The sequence below is a fragment of the Schistocerca americana genome, chromosome 2 (assembly GCF_021461395.2).
Source record: "Schistocerca americana isolate TAMUIC-IGC-003095 chromosome 2, iqSchAmer2.1, whole genome shotgun sequence".
Taxonomy (NCBI): Eukaryota; Metazoa; Arthropoda; class Insecta; order Orthoptera; family Acrididae; genus Schistocerca; species Schistocerca americana.
The window spans coordinates 74047073-74064246 of NC_060120.1; the positions used below are offsets into that span (position 1 = coordinate 74047073).

Here is a 17174-nt window from a genome sequence, read left to right on the forward strand (position 1 = left end):
AGTGACGCACGAGCGATGGGACACAGCATCTCCGAGGTATCGATGAAGTGGGGATTTTTCTGTGCGACTATTTCACGAGTATACCGTCAATATCAGGAAACTGGTAAAACATCAAATTTCCGAGATCGCTGCGGCCGGAAACGACCCTGCAAAAACGGGACCAACGAGGACTGAAGAGAATCGTTCAATGTGACAGAAGTGCAACTGCATGGGGGCTTAATTAAATAAAGTTTGAAAATGATTTTTCTTTTTAGTAGCTGTATGTCCGATTACGCTGTGTTTCGTAATCGGTTGGCCCTGACCAGTATTATTACGCTATCTGACTGCAACAAACAATGTAAGTAGATTTTCGTAAACACAATTAATTAATTAAGTCCCCAGCAACTATAAAACCTACAAAATCCAAGCACAAATGTAACTGTTCTGTATGTGGGAGTGTGACTCAACGTCCACATCTGGCACGGTTCTTCTCCAACAAGACAAGAATTTTTAAATACCAACTATACTGACGTGACAAAAGAAAATTAGAAAACTATAATTACGCAAGAAAACCAGAATTCACTCTAATATAAGAACACAAGCCAGATGCTTTGTTGACTGAACCTGTAGTGACGCATTATTTCAGATACACAAATAATAAAAGAACATTGTGGTTTTTACCTTCATATATATTGACGAAATGCACTCATTACAATAACATCTGCTATCTCTCCCATCAAATAACTGGATAAAACATTGAACAAACACTCCTTACTACAACATCTCGCTCCAACTTCACGACAACCACGAGCTCTGCCCACGCACACACTGCTACGAGCTCTCGACAAGCACTCTCTATGAGTTCTCAACACACACTGTGGAGGCGGCTTAATAGTACTCTTTGGCGCACTCTCTGGCGCAGTGGCACAGTGTAGCCACCTTTCATATGCCCCTCCTCCGCAGGCCAGAATTTGATGGTATTTTTGCCAGCATTGGTGGTGAAAATACCACCAAATTCGTCCAGAAAAATACAGACAAAAATAAAAGATAATATTAATACCTAAATATCACATAATTAGTTAAAAATTTTGGCTTTGCACTGACCTTTTACTAACCTAATATATGAAATACAGTAAGCAATACAACTTCTTTTCCTACATGTGACTTTACATAATAGTTTACACAATATACAAAAAATCAGTTTATACAAATGTTCACATAAAATGCTTTCAATGATTAGTTTATACAAAAAAAAAGGATACTAACAGGTGACATCTTTTCAGTAAAAGCAGTCCATCAGTGGCACCCAGTAAAGTTTAGCAGGTACACCCAGCAACAAGTCACATTAGTTCAGTAGAAGCAATCCATCAGATGCACCCAGCAATGTTAAGCAGGTGCAGACGCCAACAAGTGACTTCATTTCAGTAAAAGCAGTTCACCAGTTGCACCCAGCAATGTTGAGAGCAGGTGCAGACACCAACAAGTGACACCATTTCAGTAGAAGCAATCCATCAGTTGCACCCAGCAATGTTGAGCAGGTGCAGACACCAACAAGTGACACCATTTCAGTAGAAGCAGTCCATCAGAGGCACCCAGCAATGTTGAGTAGGTGCAGACAGCAACAAGTGACTTCATTTCAGTAAAAACAGTTCTAACAGTGGCACTCAGTAAAGTTCAAGAGGTACACACAGCAACAAGTCACATTAGTTCAGTAGAAGCAATCCATCAGAGGTACCCAGCAATGTTAAGCAGGTGCAGACACCAACAAGTGACACCATTTCAGTAAAAACAGTCCATTAGTTGCACCCAGCAATGTTGAGAGCAGGTGCAAACAGCAACAAGTGACATTATTTCAGTAGAAGCAGTTCCATCTGTGGCACCCAGTAAAGTTCAAGAGGTACACACAGCAACAAGTCACATTAGTTCCGTAGAAGCAGTCCATCAGTGGCACCCAGCAATGTTGAGAGCAGGTGCAGACACCAACAAGTGACATCATTTCAGTAGAAGCAGTCCATCAGTTGCATCAGCAATGTTGATCAGGTGCACACAGCAACAGGGGACATCTTTTCAGTAGAAGCAGTCCATCAGTGGCACCCAGCAATATTGAGCAGGTGCAAACAGCAAAAAGTCACATCTCTCAGCAGAAGCAGTTCCATAAAATTCACTAGCACTGATCACACTGTTCATCAGAGTTTATGAGCACAAATTAAACATGTCCTAGTGGCACCAATCATGTAGAAAAGGTACAGGTAACAGTCCATAATTTTTTTTTTACAATCACTGATCACACAGTTCATCAGCAGAAAATAAACACGAGCAAATGTCACACATCATGTTGAAAAGTGCAGGCAAGAGTTCAGAATATTTATCTTCACTAATCAGACAGTTCAGGCATGAACAATAGTTTGAATGCACATACAAATGCTTTTACAGTAACATACAAATCATAACAAACACACAAATGATATCAGATAATTGTCCTATTAACTATTACAATACACAAATACCAGTAAACCTATAATATTTATGGGTGTCAGTGCAAGCCACTACAAACAAATAAAATAATACTTAGGAGATAGGTGGGTAGGATTAGGAAAGGAAAACACACAAAACACACTCATTCATCTTTCATTCACATTAAGTACTACTGTGTAACTGAATAGTGTTAATTGTGTAAATGTAATTCTGTCAAAATTTAATGTTCATCATGTGTATCAAGTAGTAGTGGCAGCAATGTATAACAGTCAATAATAGTTAGTCAACGTCATAGTCATCAAGTCAAGACGAATGTTTGCCAAGCCAGATCAAAATGTACTGTTGTTGAACAACTGTCAGTGAGCCACGATATGCAATTACTTCCTCTCTTCAAAAAAAAGTATATACTGCTTAGTGATTTAACAAAGTGTGTGTATAGACTATCTTCCTTCTATTTTAGTGTTCTAGTCTGCTATCTTCATCCTCCTTGTTCCATAAGACCAACCAAAAAAAATATGCTCCTCACTTACTTTACCTCTTATACACCAAAACTCCAATAATCATCAGCTTCACACAATCTCAATAATACCTCAATAATACCTCTTCAATACGTCTTATCATCAATATCATTTACCTTACCTCTTGTCCACAAAAACTCCAATAATCATCAACTTCATATAATCTCTATACCTCAATAATACGTCGATAAATATAAACCTCAGCACCAATATCATTTCACTTCCAACACAACTCTTTCCTCTAGTCAGTCTCCTCGAACAAGTACAGATAAAATCCTAATGCAAACCTCATCATCCCATACAATCCGAAGACACATTGTCAACACACAACCTCTGTGTAATCCATCTGACCCAAATTTTCTACTCATTATGAATTATAAACAAAGAAATGCATACATGACCTCTAACAGACTTAGTTCGAATAACTCCCAGTAATTAAGTACGATTAGGGAATGTGAATGATCATAATATTTCACAGTGTGTACACCACTTCAAGAATCATAGCAGAAGCAAACATGTGGAGTATTTTTTGTGTCAAGTGTCAAGTGTCACTTCCTATTTCAATTGCTCACGAAAATGCAGTGTAATACTGTCAATGGTCTAAACCTAGTTTCGGTCTGTCATGTCGTTAGCTTCCTTCCTATTAGCATAAATTTATACAGCTTTCATAAAACCTCCAGCTCATGTGACTTCTATGAAGTTTCTTGTACTAATGTTGTTCGTCGAATTATAGCAGTTAATTTTCTTATCTTAAAAATATAAGGCACTTAGCGTAAGCAAAACAGGCAATAGCGAGTAAATATACCAGTAGAGAACAGAATGTCAACAAGTGGATGCAGCACAATCCCTACAACGAGGCTCTGCCAAGCGAACAATCTATAATTAATACAGTAGTGTGACCTAAACTCTATGTTTATACACAGTATATCAGCATTTCTATATTCTAAATTGAAGAGTAGTTATGACAACAAAACAGAAATGTGTAAATATGCAATCCATACAAAAAGCAGCAAACATATATCTTACGTAATAAACAGGTCATTATCATCATATCAGCATACGCAAATAAATGTTCATAAGTCATCTTAATAAGTAAACATGAAGGCGCAAGCAGATAAATCACAAAGTATAACTTACATACCTAACCACATCAGCACAATAAATCAGGTTACAATTATAATTTAAATAAATAAGCACAGCAGGCACATAATTAAAAAATATGACATCAGTGAAAAAGCATAGCAGCCAAGCGATGCATAATATACAAGTCACAACCCAGTTCATTAATAATCATTGTCAAAATCAGTTAACATACGCAAGCACGTCGCTTTACAAGTAAATTCATAGAACATGAAAGTAGCACAAAGTATGAATCACGTAATTGCGAGCAGCAAATTACGTCTAAAGTACGTACCTAAATGAATTTATGTTACCTGAAAAATAAACTCAATTAATAGTTACCTTTTTAGTTTATTAGTTTCTTCTTCGAAATTACATTCTTCCTGAAAATTTCTCAATAGCAAGTCCTCTTAACGTCGGAGACGCACAGAATTTACCTGAAGTTCTTAAATATTTTACACAACCGTATCCTGAAAAATACTGAATGTTAATAACAGAATTCATCAAGTCACTATAGCTTTATACTGAATTTAGTCGGAGAAATTAGACTGTGTGTTTGTTTACGGCTGTCAGTGCATTCGCACTGAGCGCTCGATCAGCTGTAGGCGCGTGACGTAGGAAGCAATTGTTCGCGGTCAACGACTGCCTTGTGCGGCGCGCAGACTTGACTGTTGCTTTGAGTATGTGCCGCCGCCAAAACACAGCGCGGCATCCTTGTATTCTCCGCATGTTTACATGTAGCTGTTAGTTTCTCACAAGTATGTCATTCCACAAAAATCTTTACGTTTGACATATGATGTATTCCTTTAGAGCGTCGAGATTTAAGAGTTTCTACTTCGACAGTGTTATCATGAATAATTTTTCGAATTCTATATGGACCGTTATAAAGCAGAAAAAATTTGCGACACAAGCCTTTTCCTTTGTGAGACAAACGATGAGACTTAATTAATACCTTTTGACCAACTGAAAAAATTTTTAAACGACCAGGACGTTTCGCTGATTTCTCTCTTCTAGCAGCCGCAGATGCAATATTTTGCAGAGCCAGGTTGACAACTTCAGAATGCCGCAGTTTCCGCGAAGGCGGAAAAGGAACGATTTCAGAAATGCGATTTGTTGGTACTTTATTTTTTAATATCAATAGAGGCGGTAAAGAAGTTGAGTCATTAGGAAGTTCATTCAGAATGTTTTGAAAAATATGAAGATACTGATCCCAAGTTCTGTGATTCTGATGACAATAAAGACGACACAATTTATTGATTTCCTTCATCCATCTCTCTGAAGCGTTAGATTGAGGGTGAAAAAGTGAGATGAAGATTGGTTTAATTTTACGACGCTGTAGAGTACGAAGCCAAATTTTAGAACGAAACTGTGATCCATTATCTGATATAACCTTATCAACATGACCAACTTCTTTAAGAAAATGTTTGATGAAAGCATTAGATACTGAACGAGCTGTTGCTTTGCGTAAAGGTGTAAAACATACATATTTTGATGTCAGCTCCACTGCTACGAAAATGTACGCAAAACCATTAGTAGATCGAACCACTGGACCAAACAAATCAACTGCAGCCATCTCCTTTAATTTCGCTGGAATGACGGGAAACAACGGTGCTCTGTGAGAAATCGTTGGAGGCTTAGCCATTTGACATAATTTGCATTTGGCAAGAACAGATCGAATACGTTTTTCCATATTACAGAAGTAACAATTTTCTCGTAATTTATAAAAGCATTTTCTGGGACCAAAGTGTGCATAACTGAAATGCGTATACCAAATCAATTTATTGACCCACTCATCAGGAATACAAACTAACCAAACGAAGCTGTCGACCGATTTTCGTTTAAAAAGAATGTCATTGCGAACTAAATAATGCTGTCTAATCGCCACGCTTTCCTTTCTCCTCCACTTCTCCTTAATGTCCTTCCAGATTGGATCCTTATTTTGCTCCTTACCGATATCCTGGAGCGAAGACGAAATAAAGTTCTCAAACGCAACACCTTGAATATACATCAAACAATAATTGTTTTCCTTGCAGTCCTCTTCAGCACTTTGTTTCAGACCCATAGGTGCACGTGATAAAGCATCGGCAACAATATTAGAAGAACCCTGTATGTAAACAATACTAAAGTCAAATTCCTGTAGGTACAACGCCCATCGTGACAATCTGCCGTGAGTTAATTTTGTTGACATAAGAAATTCCAGAGCTCGATGATCGGTGTAAACCTTAGTATGTCTGCCAAACGAAAATGTGCGAAATTTTGTAAAAGCCCAAACAACAGTCAAAGCTTCAAGTTCCGTAATCGAATAATTCTTTTCGGATTTAGAGAGAACGCGACTTCCAAATGCAATAGTCTTCTGTACTACAACGCCGTTTTCTTCTATCTCTTGAAATAAATGTGCACCTAGGCCTTTGTATGATGAGTCCGTCGCCAAACAAAATTCTTTAGATAAATCCGGATGTGAAAGAAGTGGAGCAGCAACTAAAGCATCACGAAGTTGTTCAAATTCTGATTGAGCTTCCTCATCCCAACACCAATTAGAATTTTTTCCAGATAATTCACATAAACGAGGTGTGGCCAAATCGTCCAATTTAACAAAGCGTCGAAGAAAATTACAGACACCAAGGAAACTACGAACATCACGTTTTGTGGTAGGAACAGCATAATTACGAATAGCGTCTAATTTCTCTGGATCAGGAAGAATACCTTCTGTACAAATAATGTGACCGAGAGATTTCACCTGTGAACGACCAAATTCAGATTTCTCTAAGTTCACTGTAATGCCAACTCTTGCAAAATACGTAATAATGAATCCAAAATTTTGTTGCGCTCACTCCAAGAACGTTTAGCAATAATAATATCGTCAACATATGAAGTAATATTGTCACCAAGATAAACAGGTAAAATTTCATTTAGACAACGAATGAATGCTGCAGAAAATATAGTAAGTCCAAACGGTAAATTCCAAAGTCACTTTTAGGTACAACAGTCATATCCGGTTATTGTTCTTACTCACTAGATAGATTGATAGTCGAAGAGTTGTTTTGACAGATGCAAAGAATAGTAAAAGAGTAGGCAGCGGTACAGAAAACTAAAAGGGAAATAGCACCACTACAGCTCGGGGCCCTGTGCTCGCTACGGCACATATTCACTTAGAGTAGTGAATCCCCTGAGGACTTTAATAACTGCACATAATTTCAAGTTTGTGACTTAATGGCAACTTTGGCGGAAGTGCGTACATAATTTGATCTAACCATGAACATGGATGTATGTCATTCTTACAATTACGGAAGATCTTAAATTTCCGGACATTCAAAAAGTGTTTATAATCAAAGTTTTCGCCTCGTGGCGACAAAGACCTACCGCGTCTGTCCCGGTCCGAATGTCGATTATTGTAAAGTTCGCGCGCCTGGCGCTCTCTTGTTGCATCTCGTATATGAAACAAATTACTTTCTTCACACCCTTCTGCTAAACTAACACTTGTCAATTTATCTGAGATCTCCTCAACTCTTTCCGATGAGTCACTTAATTGTCCTTTCTGTTTATTTACGTCTTCCGTAAGTGTCGCGACTCGGGTTTCGGTATTGTCACATTTAGTAGTTAACTGTTCACACTGTTGCGTTAAGTTATTTATTCTGTCATTTGGTACGGATTCCTCGGTTCCTTCAATTATTTCTTCCTTATCGTTTGCACGTTGTAAATTTAACTCTGAAAATTTCTGTCCTATCACGCGATCTTTTTCTTCCCGTTCTCTGTCTTGTTCCTCTTGTCTAATTTCTGTTGAAATTAAACTATTATTGTGAGCCTTCAAAATCGGTTGTACTTCTTCTCTAACTTCCCTCTTTAATTCGTCTTTCATGTTTTTGAAATATGTCCCCGTTCGTGAGCCTAACTGAGTTTCCATTGTTCCCCTATCAGTTTCTAATTCAGATCGTAACTGTGATCCCACTGCTTTCATCTCGGTTTTAGTTGTTCCTATTTCTGTTTCAATTGCTCCTATTTTTGAGCATAACCGTGTTGTCATTGCTTGCATCTCAGTTCTAATTGTTTTTAATTCAGATCCCACTGTTTTTAATTCAGATTCCAAATTTAGTACAGCACCCATCAACTGCTTTATCTCTTCTGTCGTTAATCTCGTAATCTGTGAATTTTCTGATTGAGAAACATTTTGAACTGTTACCGGACTATTTTCCTTGCTTATTAAATTGTTTTCCACTACATTACTCATGACACTGTTTTCCTCTGTTGGCGAGTTCGCCATGTTAACAATTTCGTTATTCTGACTATTCATCATTTTTGCCTGTTTCATTGACCGCGTAATCATTTACAAAATATACGAAAGATTCGTCACTGTACGAAAATTACACACAATGCCTCCTTATCTCCAACAATACTATTCACATGAAATGTCTCCCTCAGACACGATCAATCGAACAATTGAAATAATTGCACTAATTTGTCAAACGCGTGTACAAGGCAATAAAAATTAAATTTTGAAAAATACCATTAGAAGAATGCCAATTACCAAATCTACACATGCAAAATAGACTACAATTAATAAACTACAAATCACTACAACAATACTACAGTCTACAATTTTCACAATCAGAAAAATCCAAGGGACGATCCTGGCAGGGTCGCCACGTGCATGGGGGCTTAATTAAATAAATTTTGAAAATGATTTTTCTTTTAGTAGCTGTATGTCCGATTACGCTGTGTTTCGTAATCGGTTGGCCCTGACCAGTATTATTACGCTATCTGACTGCAACAAACAATGTAAGTAGATTTTCGTAAACACAATTAATTAATTAAGTCCCCAGCAACTATAAAACCTACAAAATCCAAGCACAAATGTAACTATTCTGTATGTGGGAGTGTGACTCAACGTCCACATCTGGCACGGTTCTTCTCCAACAAGACAAGAATTTTTAAATACCAACTATACTGACGTGACAAAAGAAAATTAGAAAACTATAATTACGCAAGAAAACCAGAATTCACTCTAATATAAGAACACAAGCCAGATGCTTTGTTGACTGAACCTGTAGTGACGCATTATTTCAGATACACAAATAATAAAAGAACATTGTGGTTTTTACCTTCATATATATTGACGAAATGCACTCATTACAATAACATCTGCTATCTCTCCCATCAAATAACTGGATAAAACATTGAACAAACACTCCTTACTACAACATCTCGCTCCAACTTCACGACAACCACGAGCTCTGCCCACGCACACACTGCTACGAGCTCTCGACAAGCACTCTCTATGAGTTCTCAACACACACTGTGGAGGCGGCTTAATAGTACTCTTTGGCGCACTCTCTGGCGCAGTGGCACAGTGTAGCCACCTTTCATATGCCCCTCCTCCGCAGGCCAGAATTTGATGGTATTTTTGCCAGCATTGGTGGTGAAAATACCACCAAATTCGTCCAGAAAAATACAGACAAAAATAAAAGATAATATTAATACCTAAATATCACATAATTAGTTAAAAATTTTGGCTTTGCACTGACCTTTTACTAACCTAATATATGAAATACAGTAAGCAATACAACTTCTTTTCCTACATGTGACTTTACATAATAGTTTACACAATATACAAAAAATCAGTTTATACAAATGTTCACATAAAATGCTTTCAATGATTAGTTTATACAAAAAAAAAGGATACTAACAGGTGACATCTTTTCAGTAAAAGCAGTCCATCAGTGGCACCCAGTAAAGTTTAGCAGGTACACCCAGCAACAAGTCACATTAGTTCAGTAGAAGCAATCCATCAGATGCACCCAGCAATGTTAAGCAGGTGCAGACGCCAACAAGTGACTTCATTTCAGTAAAAGCAGTTCACCAGTTGCACCCAGCAATGTTGAGAGCAGGTGCAGACACCAACAAGTGACACCATTTCAGTAGAAGCAATCCATCAGTTGCACCCAGCAATGTTGAGCAGGTGCAGACACCAACAAGTGACACCATTTCAGTAGAAGCAGTCCATCAGAGGCACCCAGCAATGTTGAGTAGGTGCAGACAGCAACAAGTGACTTCATTTCAGTAAAAACAGTTCTAACAGTGGCACTCAGTAAAGTTCAAGAGGTACACACAGCAACAAGTCACATTAGTTCAGTAGAAGCAATCCATCAGAGGTACCCAGCAATGTTAAGCAGGTGCAGACACCAACAAGTGACACCATTTCAGTAAAAACAGTCCATTAGTTGCACCCAGCAATGTTGAGAGCAGGTGCAAACAGCAACAAGTGACATTATTTCAGTAGAAGCAGTTCCATCTGTGGCACCCAGTAAAGTTCAAGAGGTACACACAGCAACAAGTCACATTAGTTCCGTAGAAGCAGTCCATCAGTGGCACCCAGCAATGTTGAGAGCAGGTGCAGACACCAACAAGTGACATCATTTCAGTAGAAGCAGTCCATCAGTTGCATCAGCAATGTTGATCAGGTGCACACAGCAACAGGGGACATCTTTTCAGTAGAAGCAGTCCATCAGTGGCACCCAGCAATATTGAGCAGGTGCAAACAGCAAAAAGTCACATCTCTCAGCAGAAGCAGTTCCATAAAATTCACTAGCACTGATCACACTGTTCATCAGAGTTTATGAGCACAAATTAAACATGTCCTAGTGGCACCAATCATGTAGAAAAGGTACAGGTAACAGTCCATAATTTTTTTTTTACAATCACTGATCACACAGTTCATCAGCAGAAAATAAACACGAGCAAATGTCACACATCATGTTGAAAAGTGCAGGCAAGAGTTCAGAATATTTATCTTCACTAATCAGACAGTTCAGGCATGAACAATAGTTTGAATGCACATACAAATGCTTTTACAGTAACATACAAATCATAACAAACACACAAATGATATCAGATAATTGTCCTATTAACTATTACAATACACAAATACCAGTAAACCTATAATATTTATGGGTGTCAGTGCAAGCCACTACAAACAAATAAAATAATACTTAGGAGATAGGTGGGTAGGATTAGGAAAGGAAAACACACAAAACACACTCATTCATCTTTCATTCACATTAAGTACTACTGTGTAACTGAATAGTGTTAATTGTGTAAATGTAATTCTGTCAAAATTTAATGTTCATCATGTGTATCAAGTAGTAGTGGCAGCAATGTATAACAGTCAATAATAGTTAGTCAACGTCATAGTCATCAAGTCAAGACGAATGTTTGCCAAGCCAGATCAAAATGTACTGTTGTTGAACAACTGTCAGTGAGCCACGATATGCAATTACTTCCTCTCTTCAAAAAAAAGTATATACTGCTTAGTGATTTAACAAAGTGTGTGTATAGACTATCTTCCTTCTATTTTAGTGTTCTAGTCTGCTATCTTCATCCTCCTTGTTCCATAAGACCAACCAAAAAAAATATGCTCCTCACTTACTTTACCTCTTATACACCAAAACTCCAATAATCATCAGCTTCACACAATCTCAATAATACCTCAATAATACCTCTTCAATACGTCTTATCATCAATATCATTTACCTTACCTCTTGTCCACAAAAACTCCAATAATCATCAACTTCATATAATCTCTATACCTCAATAATACGTCGATAAATATAAACCTCAGCACCAATATCATTTCACTTCCAACACAACTCTTTCCTCTAGTCAGTCTCCTCGAACAAGTACAGATAAAATCCTAATGCAAACCTCATCATCCCATACAATCCGAAGACACATTGTCAACACACAACCTCTGTGTAATCCATCTGACCCAAATTTTCTACTCATTATGAATTATAAACAAAGAAATGCATACATGACCTCTAACAGACTTAGTTCGAATAACTCCCAGTAATTAAGTACGATTAGGGAATGTGAATGATCATAATATTTCACAGTGTGTACACCACTTCAAGAATCATAGCAGAAGCAAACATGTGGAGTATTTTTTGTGTCAAGTGTCAAGTGTCACTTCCTATTTCAATTGCTCACGAAAATGCAGTGTAATACTGTCAATGGTCTAAACCTAGTTTCGGTCTGTCATGTCGTTAGCTTCCTTCCTATTAGCATAAATTTATACAGCTTTCATAAAACCTCCAGCTCATGTGACTTCTATGAAGTTTCTTGTACTAATGTTGTTCGTCGAATTATAGCAGTTAATTTTCTTATCTTAAAAATATAAGGCACTTAGCGTAAGCAAAACAGGCAATAGCGAGTAAATATACCAGTAGAGAACAGAATGTCAACAAGTGGATGCAGCACAATCCCTACAACGAGGCTCTGCCAAGCGAACAATCTATAATTAATACAGTAGTGTGACCTAAACTCTATGTTTATACACAGTATATCAGCATTTCTATATTCTAAATTGAAGAGTAGTTATGACAACAAAACAGAAATGTGTAAATATGCAATCCATACAAAAAGCAGCAAACATATATCTTACGTAATAAACAGGTCATTATCATCATATCAGCATACGCAAATAAATGTTCATAAGTCATCTTAATAAGTAAACATGAAGGCGCAAGCAGATAAATCACAAAGTATAACTTACATACCTAACCACATCAGCACAATAAATCAGGTTACAATTATAATTTAAATAAATAAGCACAGCAGGCACATAATTAAAAAATATGACATCAGTGAAAAAGCATAGCAGCCAAGCGATGCATAATATACAAGTCACAACCCAGTTCATTAATAATCATTGTCAAAATCAGTTAACATACGCAAGCACGTCGCTTTACAAGTAAATTCATAGAACATGAAAGTAGCACAAAGTATGAATCACGTAATTGCGAGCAGCAAATTACGTCTAAAGTACGTACCTAAATGAATTTATGTTACCTGAAAAATAAACTCAATTAATAGTTACCTTTTTAGTTTATTAGTTTCTTCTTCGAAATTACATTCTTCCTGAAAATTTCTCAATAGCAAGTCCTCTTAACGTCGGAGACGCACAGAATTTACCTGAAGTTCTTAAATATTTTACACAACCGTATCCTGAAAAATACTGAATGTTAATAACAGAATTCATCAAGTCACTATAGCTTTATACTGAATTTAGTCGGAGAAATTAGACTGTGTGTTTGTTTACGGCTGTCAGTGCATTCGCACTGAGCGCTCGATCAGCTGTAGGCGCGTGACGTAGGAAGCAATTGTTCGCGGTCAACGACTGCCTTGTGCGGCGCGCAGACTTGACTGTTGCTTTGAGTATGTGCCGCCGCCAAAACACAGCGCGGCATCCTTGTATTCTCCGCATGTTTACATGTAGCTGTTAGTTTCTCACAAGTATGTCATTCCACAAAAATCTTTACGTTTGACATATGATGTATTCCTTTAGAGCGTCGAGATTTAAGAGTTTCTACTTCGACAGTGTTATCATGAATAATTTTTCGAATTCTATATGGACCGTTATAAAGCAGAAAAAATTTGCGACACAAGCCTTTTCCTTTGTGAGACAAACGATGAGACTTAATTAATACCTTTTGACCAACTGAAAAAATTTTTAAACGACCAGGACGTTTCGCTGATTTCTCTCTTCTAGCAGCCGCAGATGCAATATTTTGCAGAGCCAGGTTGACAACTTCAGAATGCCGCAGTTTCCGCGAAGGCGGAAAAGGAACGATTTCAGAAATGCGATTTGTTGGTACTTTATTTTTTAATATCAATAGAGGCGGTAAAGAAGTTGAGTCATTAGGAAGTTCATTCAGAATGTTTTGAAAAATATGAAGATACTGATCCCAAGTTCTGTGATTCTGATGACAATAAAGACGACACAATTTATTGATTTCCTTCATCCATCTCTCTGAAGCGTTAGATTGAGGGTGAAAAAGTGAGATGAAGATTGGTTTAATTTTACGACGCTGTAGAGTACGAAGCCAAATTTTAGAACGAAACTGTGATCCATTATCTGATATAACCTTATCAACATGACCAACTTCTTTAAGAAAATGTTTGATGAAAGCATTAGATACTGAACGAGCTGTTGCTTTGCGTAAAGGTGTAAAACATACATATTTTGATGTCAGCTCCACTGCTACGAAAATGTACGCAAAACCATTAGTAGATCGAACCACTGGACCAAACAAATCAACTGCAGCCATCTCCTTTAATTTCGCTGGAATGACGGGAAACAACGGTGCTCTGTGAGAAATCGTTGGAGGCTTAGCCATTTGACATAATTTGCATTTGGCAAGAACAGATCGAATACGTTTTTCCATATTACAGAAGTAACAATTTTCTCGTAATTTATAAAAGCATTTTCTGGGACCAAAGTGTGCATAACTGAAATGCGTATACCAAATCAATTTATTGACCCACTCATCAGGAATACAAACTAACCAAACGAAGCTGTCGACCGATTTTCGTTTAAAAAGAATGTCATTGCGAACTAAATAATGCTGTCTAATCGCCACGCTTTCCTTTCTCCTCCACTTCTCCTTAATGTCCTTCCAGATTGGATCCTTATTTTGCTCCTTAGCGATATCCTGGAGCGAAGACGAAATAAAGTTCTCAAACGCAACACCTTGAATATACATCAAACAATAATTGTTTTCCTTGCAGTCCTCTTCAGCACTTTGTTTCAGACCCATAGGTGCACGTGATAAAGCATCGGCAACAATATTAGAAGAACCCTGTATGTAAACAATACTAAAGTCAAATTCCTGTAGGTACAACGCCCATCGTGACAATCTGCCGTGAGTTAATTTTGTTGACATAAGAAATTCCAGAGCTCGATGATCGGTGTAAACCTTAGTATGTCTGCCAAACGAAAATGTGCGAAATTTTGTAAAAGCCCAAACAACAGTCAAAGCTTCAAGTTCCGTAATCGAATAATTCTTTTCGGATTTAGAGAGAACGCGACTTCCAAATGCAATAGTCTTCTGTACTACAACGCCGTTTTCTTCTATCTCTTGAAATAAATGTGCACCTAGGCCTTTGTATGATGAGTCCGTCGCCAAACAAAATTCTTTAGATAAATCCGGATGTGAAAGAAGTGGAGCAGCAACTAAAGCATCACGAAGTTGTTCAAATTCTGATTGAGCTTCCTCATCCCAACACCAATTAGAATTTTTTCCAGATAATTCACATAAACGAGGTGTGGCCAAATCGTCCAATTTAACAAAGCGTCGAAGAAAATTACAGACACCAAGGAAACTACGAACATCACGTTTTGTGGTAGGAACAGCATAATTACGAATAGCGTCTAATTTCTCTGGATCAGGAAGAATACCTTCTGTACAAATAATGTGACCGAGAGATTTCACCTGTGAACGACCAAATTCAGATTTCTCTAAGTTCACTGTAATGCCAACTCTTGCAAAATACGTAATAATGAATCCAAAATTTTGTTGCGCTCACTCCAAGAACGTTTAGCAATAATAATATCGTCAACATATGAAGTAATATTGTCACCAAGATAAACAGGTAAAATTTCATTTAGACAACGAATGAATGCTGCAGAAAATATAGTAAGTCCAAACGGTAAATTCCAAAGTCACTTTTAGGTACAACAGTCATATCCGGTTATTGTTCTTACTCACTAGATAGATTGATAGTCGAAGAGTTGTTTTGACAGATGCAAAGAATAGTAAAAGAGTAGGCAGCGGTACAGAAAACTAAAAGGGAAATAGCACCACTACAGCTCGGGGCCCTGTGCTCGCTACGGCACATATTCACTTAGAGTAGTGAATCCCCTGAGGACTTTAATAACTGCACATAATTTCAAGTTTGTGACTTAATGGCAACTTTGGCGGAAGTGCGTACATAATTTGATCTAACCATGAACATGGATGTATGTCATTCTTACAATTACGGAAGATCTTAAATTTCCGGACATTCAAAAAGTGCTTATAATCAAAGTTTTCGCCTCGTGGCGACAAAGACCTACCGCGTCTGTCCCGGTCCGAATGTCGATTATTGTAAAGTTCGCGCGCCTGGCGCTCTCTTGTTGCATCTCGTATATGAAACAAATTACTTTCTTCACACCCTTCTGCTAAACTAACACTTGTCAATTTATCTGAGATCTCCTCAACTCTTTCCGATGAGTCACTTAATTGTCCTTTCTGTTTATTTACGTCTTCCGTAAGTGTCGCGACTCGGGTTTCGGTATTGTCACATTTAGTAGTTAACTGTTCACACTGTTGCGTTAAGTTATTTATTCTGTCATTTGGTACGGATTCCTCGGTTCCTTCAATTATTTCTTCCTTATCGTTTGCACGTTGTAAATTTAACTCTGAAAATTTCTGTCCTATCACGCGATCTTTTTCTTCCCGTTCTCTGTCTTGTTCCTCTTGTCTAATTTCTGTTGAAATTAAACTATTATTGTGAGCCTTCAAAATCGGTTGTACTTCTTCTCTAACTTCCCTCTTTAATTCGTCTTTCATGTTTTTGAAATATGTCCCCGTTCGTGAGCCTAACTGAGTTTCCATTGTTCCCCTATCAGTTTCTAATTCAGATCGTAACTGTGATCCCACTGCTTTCATCTCGGTTTTAGTTGTTCCTATTTCTGTTTCAATTGCTCCTATTTTTGAGCATAACCGTGTTGTCATTGCTTGCATCTCAGTTCTAATTGTTTTTAATTCAGATCCCACTGTTTTTAATTCAGATTCCAAATTTAGTACAGCACCCATCAACTGCTTTATCTCTTCTGTCGTTAATCTCGTAATCTGTGAATTTTCTGATTGAGAAACATTTTGAACTGTTACCGGACTATTTTCCTTGCTTATTAAATTGTTTTCCACTACATTACTCATGACACTGTTTTCCTCTGTTGGCGAGTTCGCCATGTTAACAATTTCGTTATTCTGACTATTCATCATTTTTGCCTGTTTCATTGACCGCGTAATCATTTACAAAATATACGAAAGATTCGTCACTGTACGAAAATTACACACAATGCCTCCTTATCTCCAACAATACTATTCACATGAAATGTCTCCCTCAGACACGATCAATCGAACAATTGAAATAATTGCACTAATTTGTCAAACGCGTGTACAAGGCAATAAAAATTAAATTTTGAAAAATACCATTAGAAGAATGCCAATTACCAAATCTACACATGCAAAATAGACTACAATTAAT

At 37.5% G+C, this 17174-nt stretch overlaps 1 protein-coding gene across 1 annotated transcript in view; it reads right to left on the bottom strand.

Moving 5' to 3' along the window:
• LOC124594429 (serpin B6-like) overlaps positions 1-17174 on the bottom strand; it is a 126554-nt gene that overhangs the window by 41951 nt on the left and 67429 nt on the right. The window lies entirely within an intron of this gene.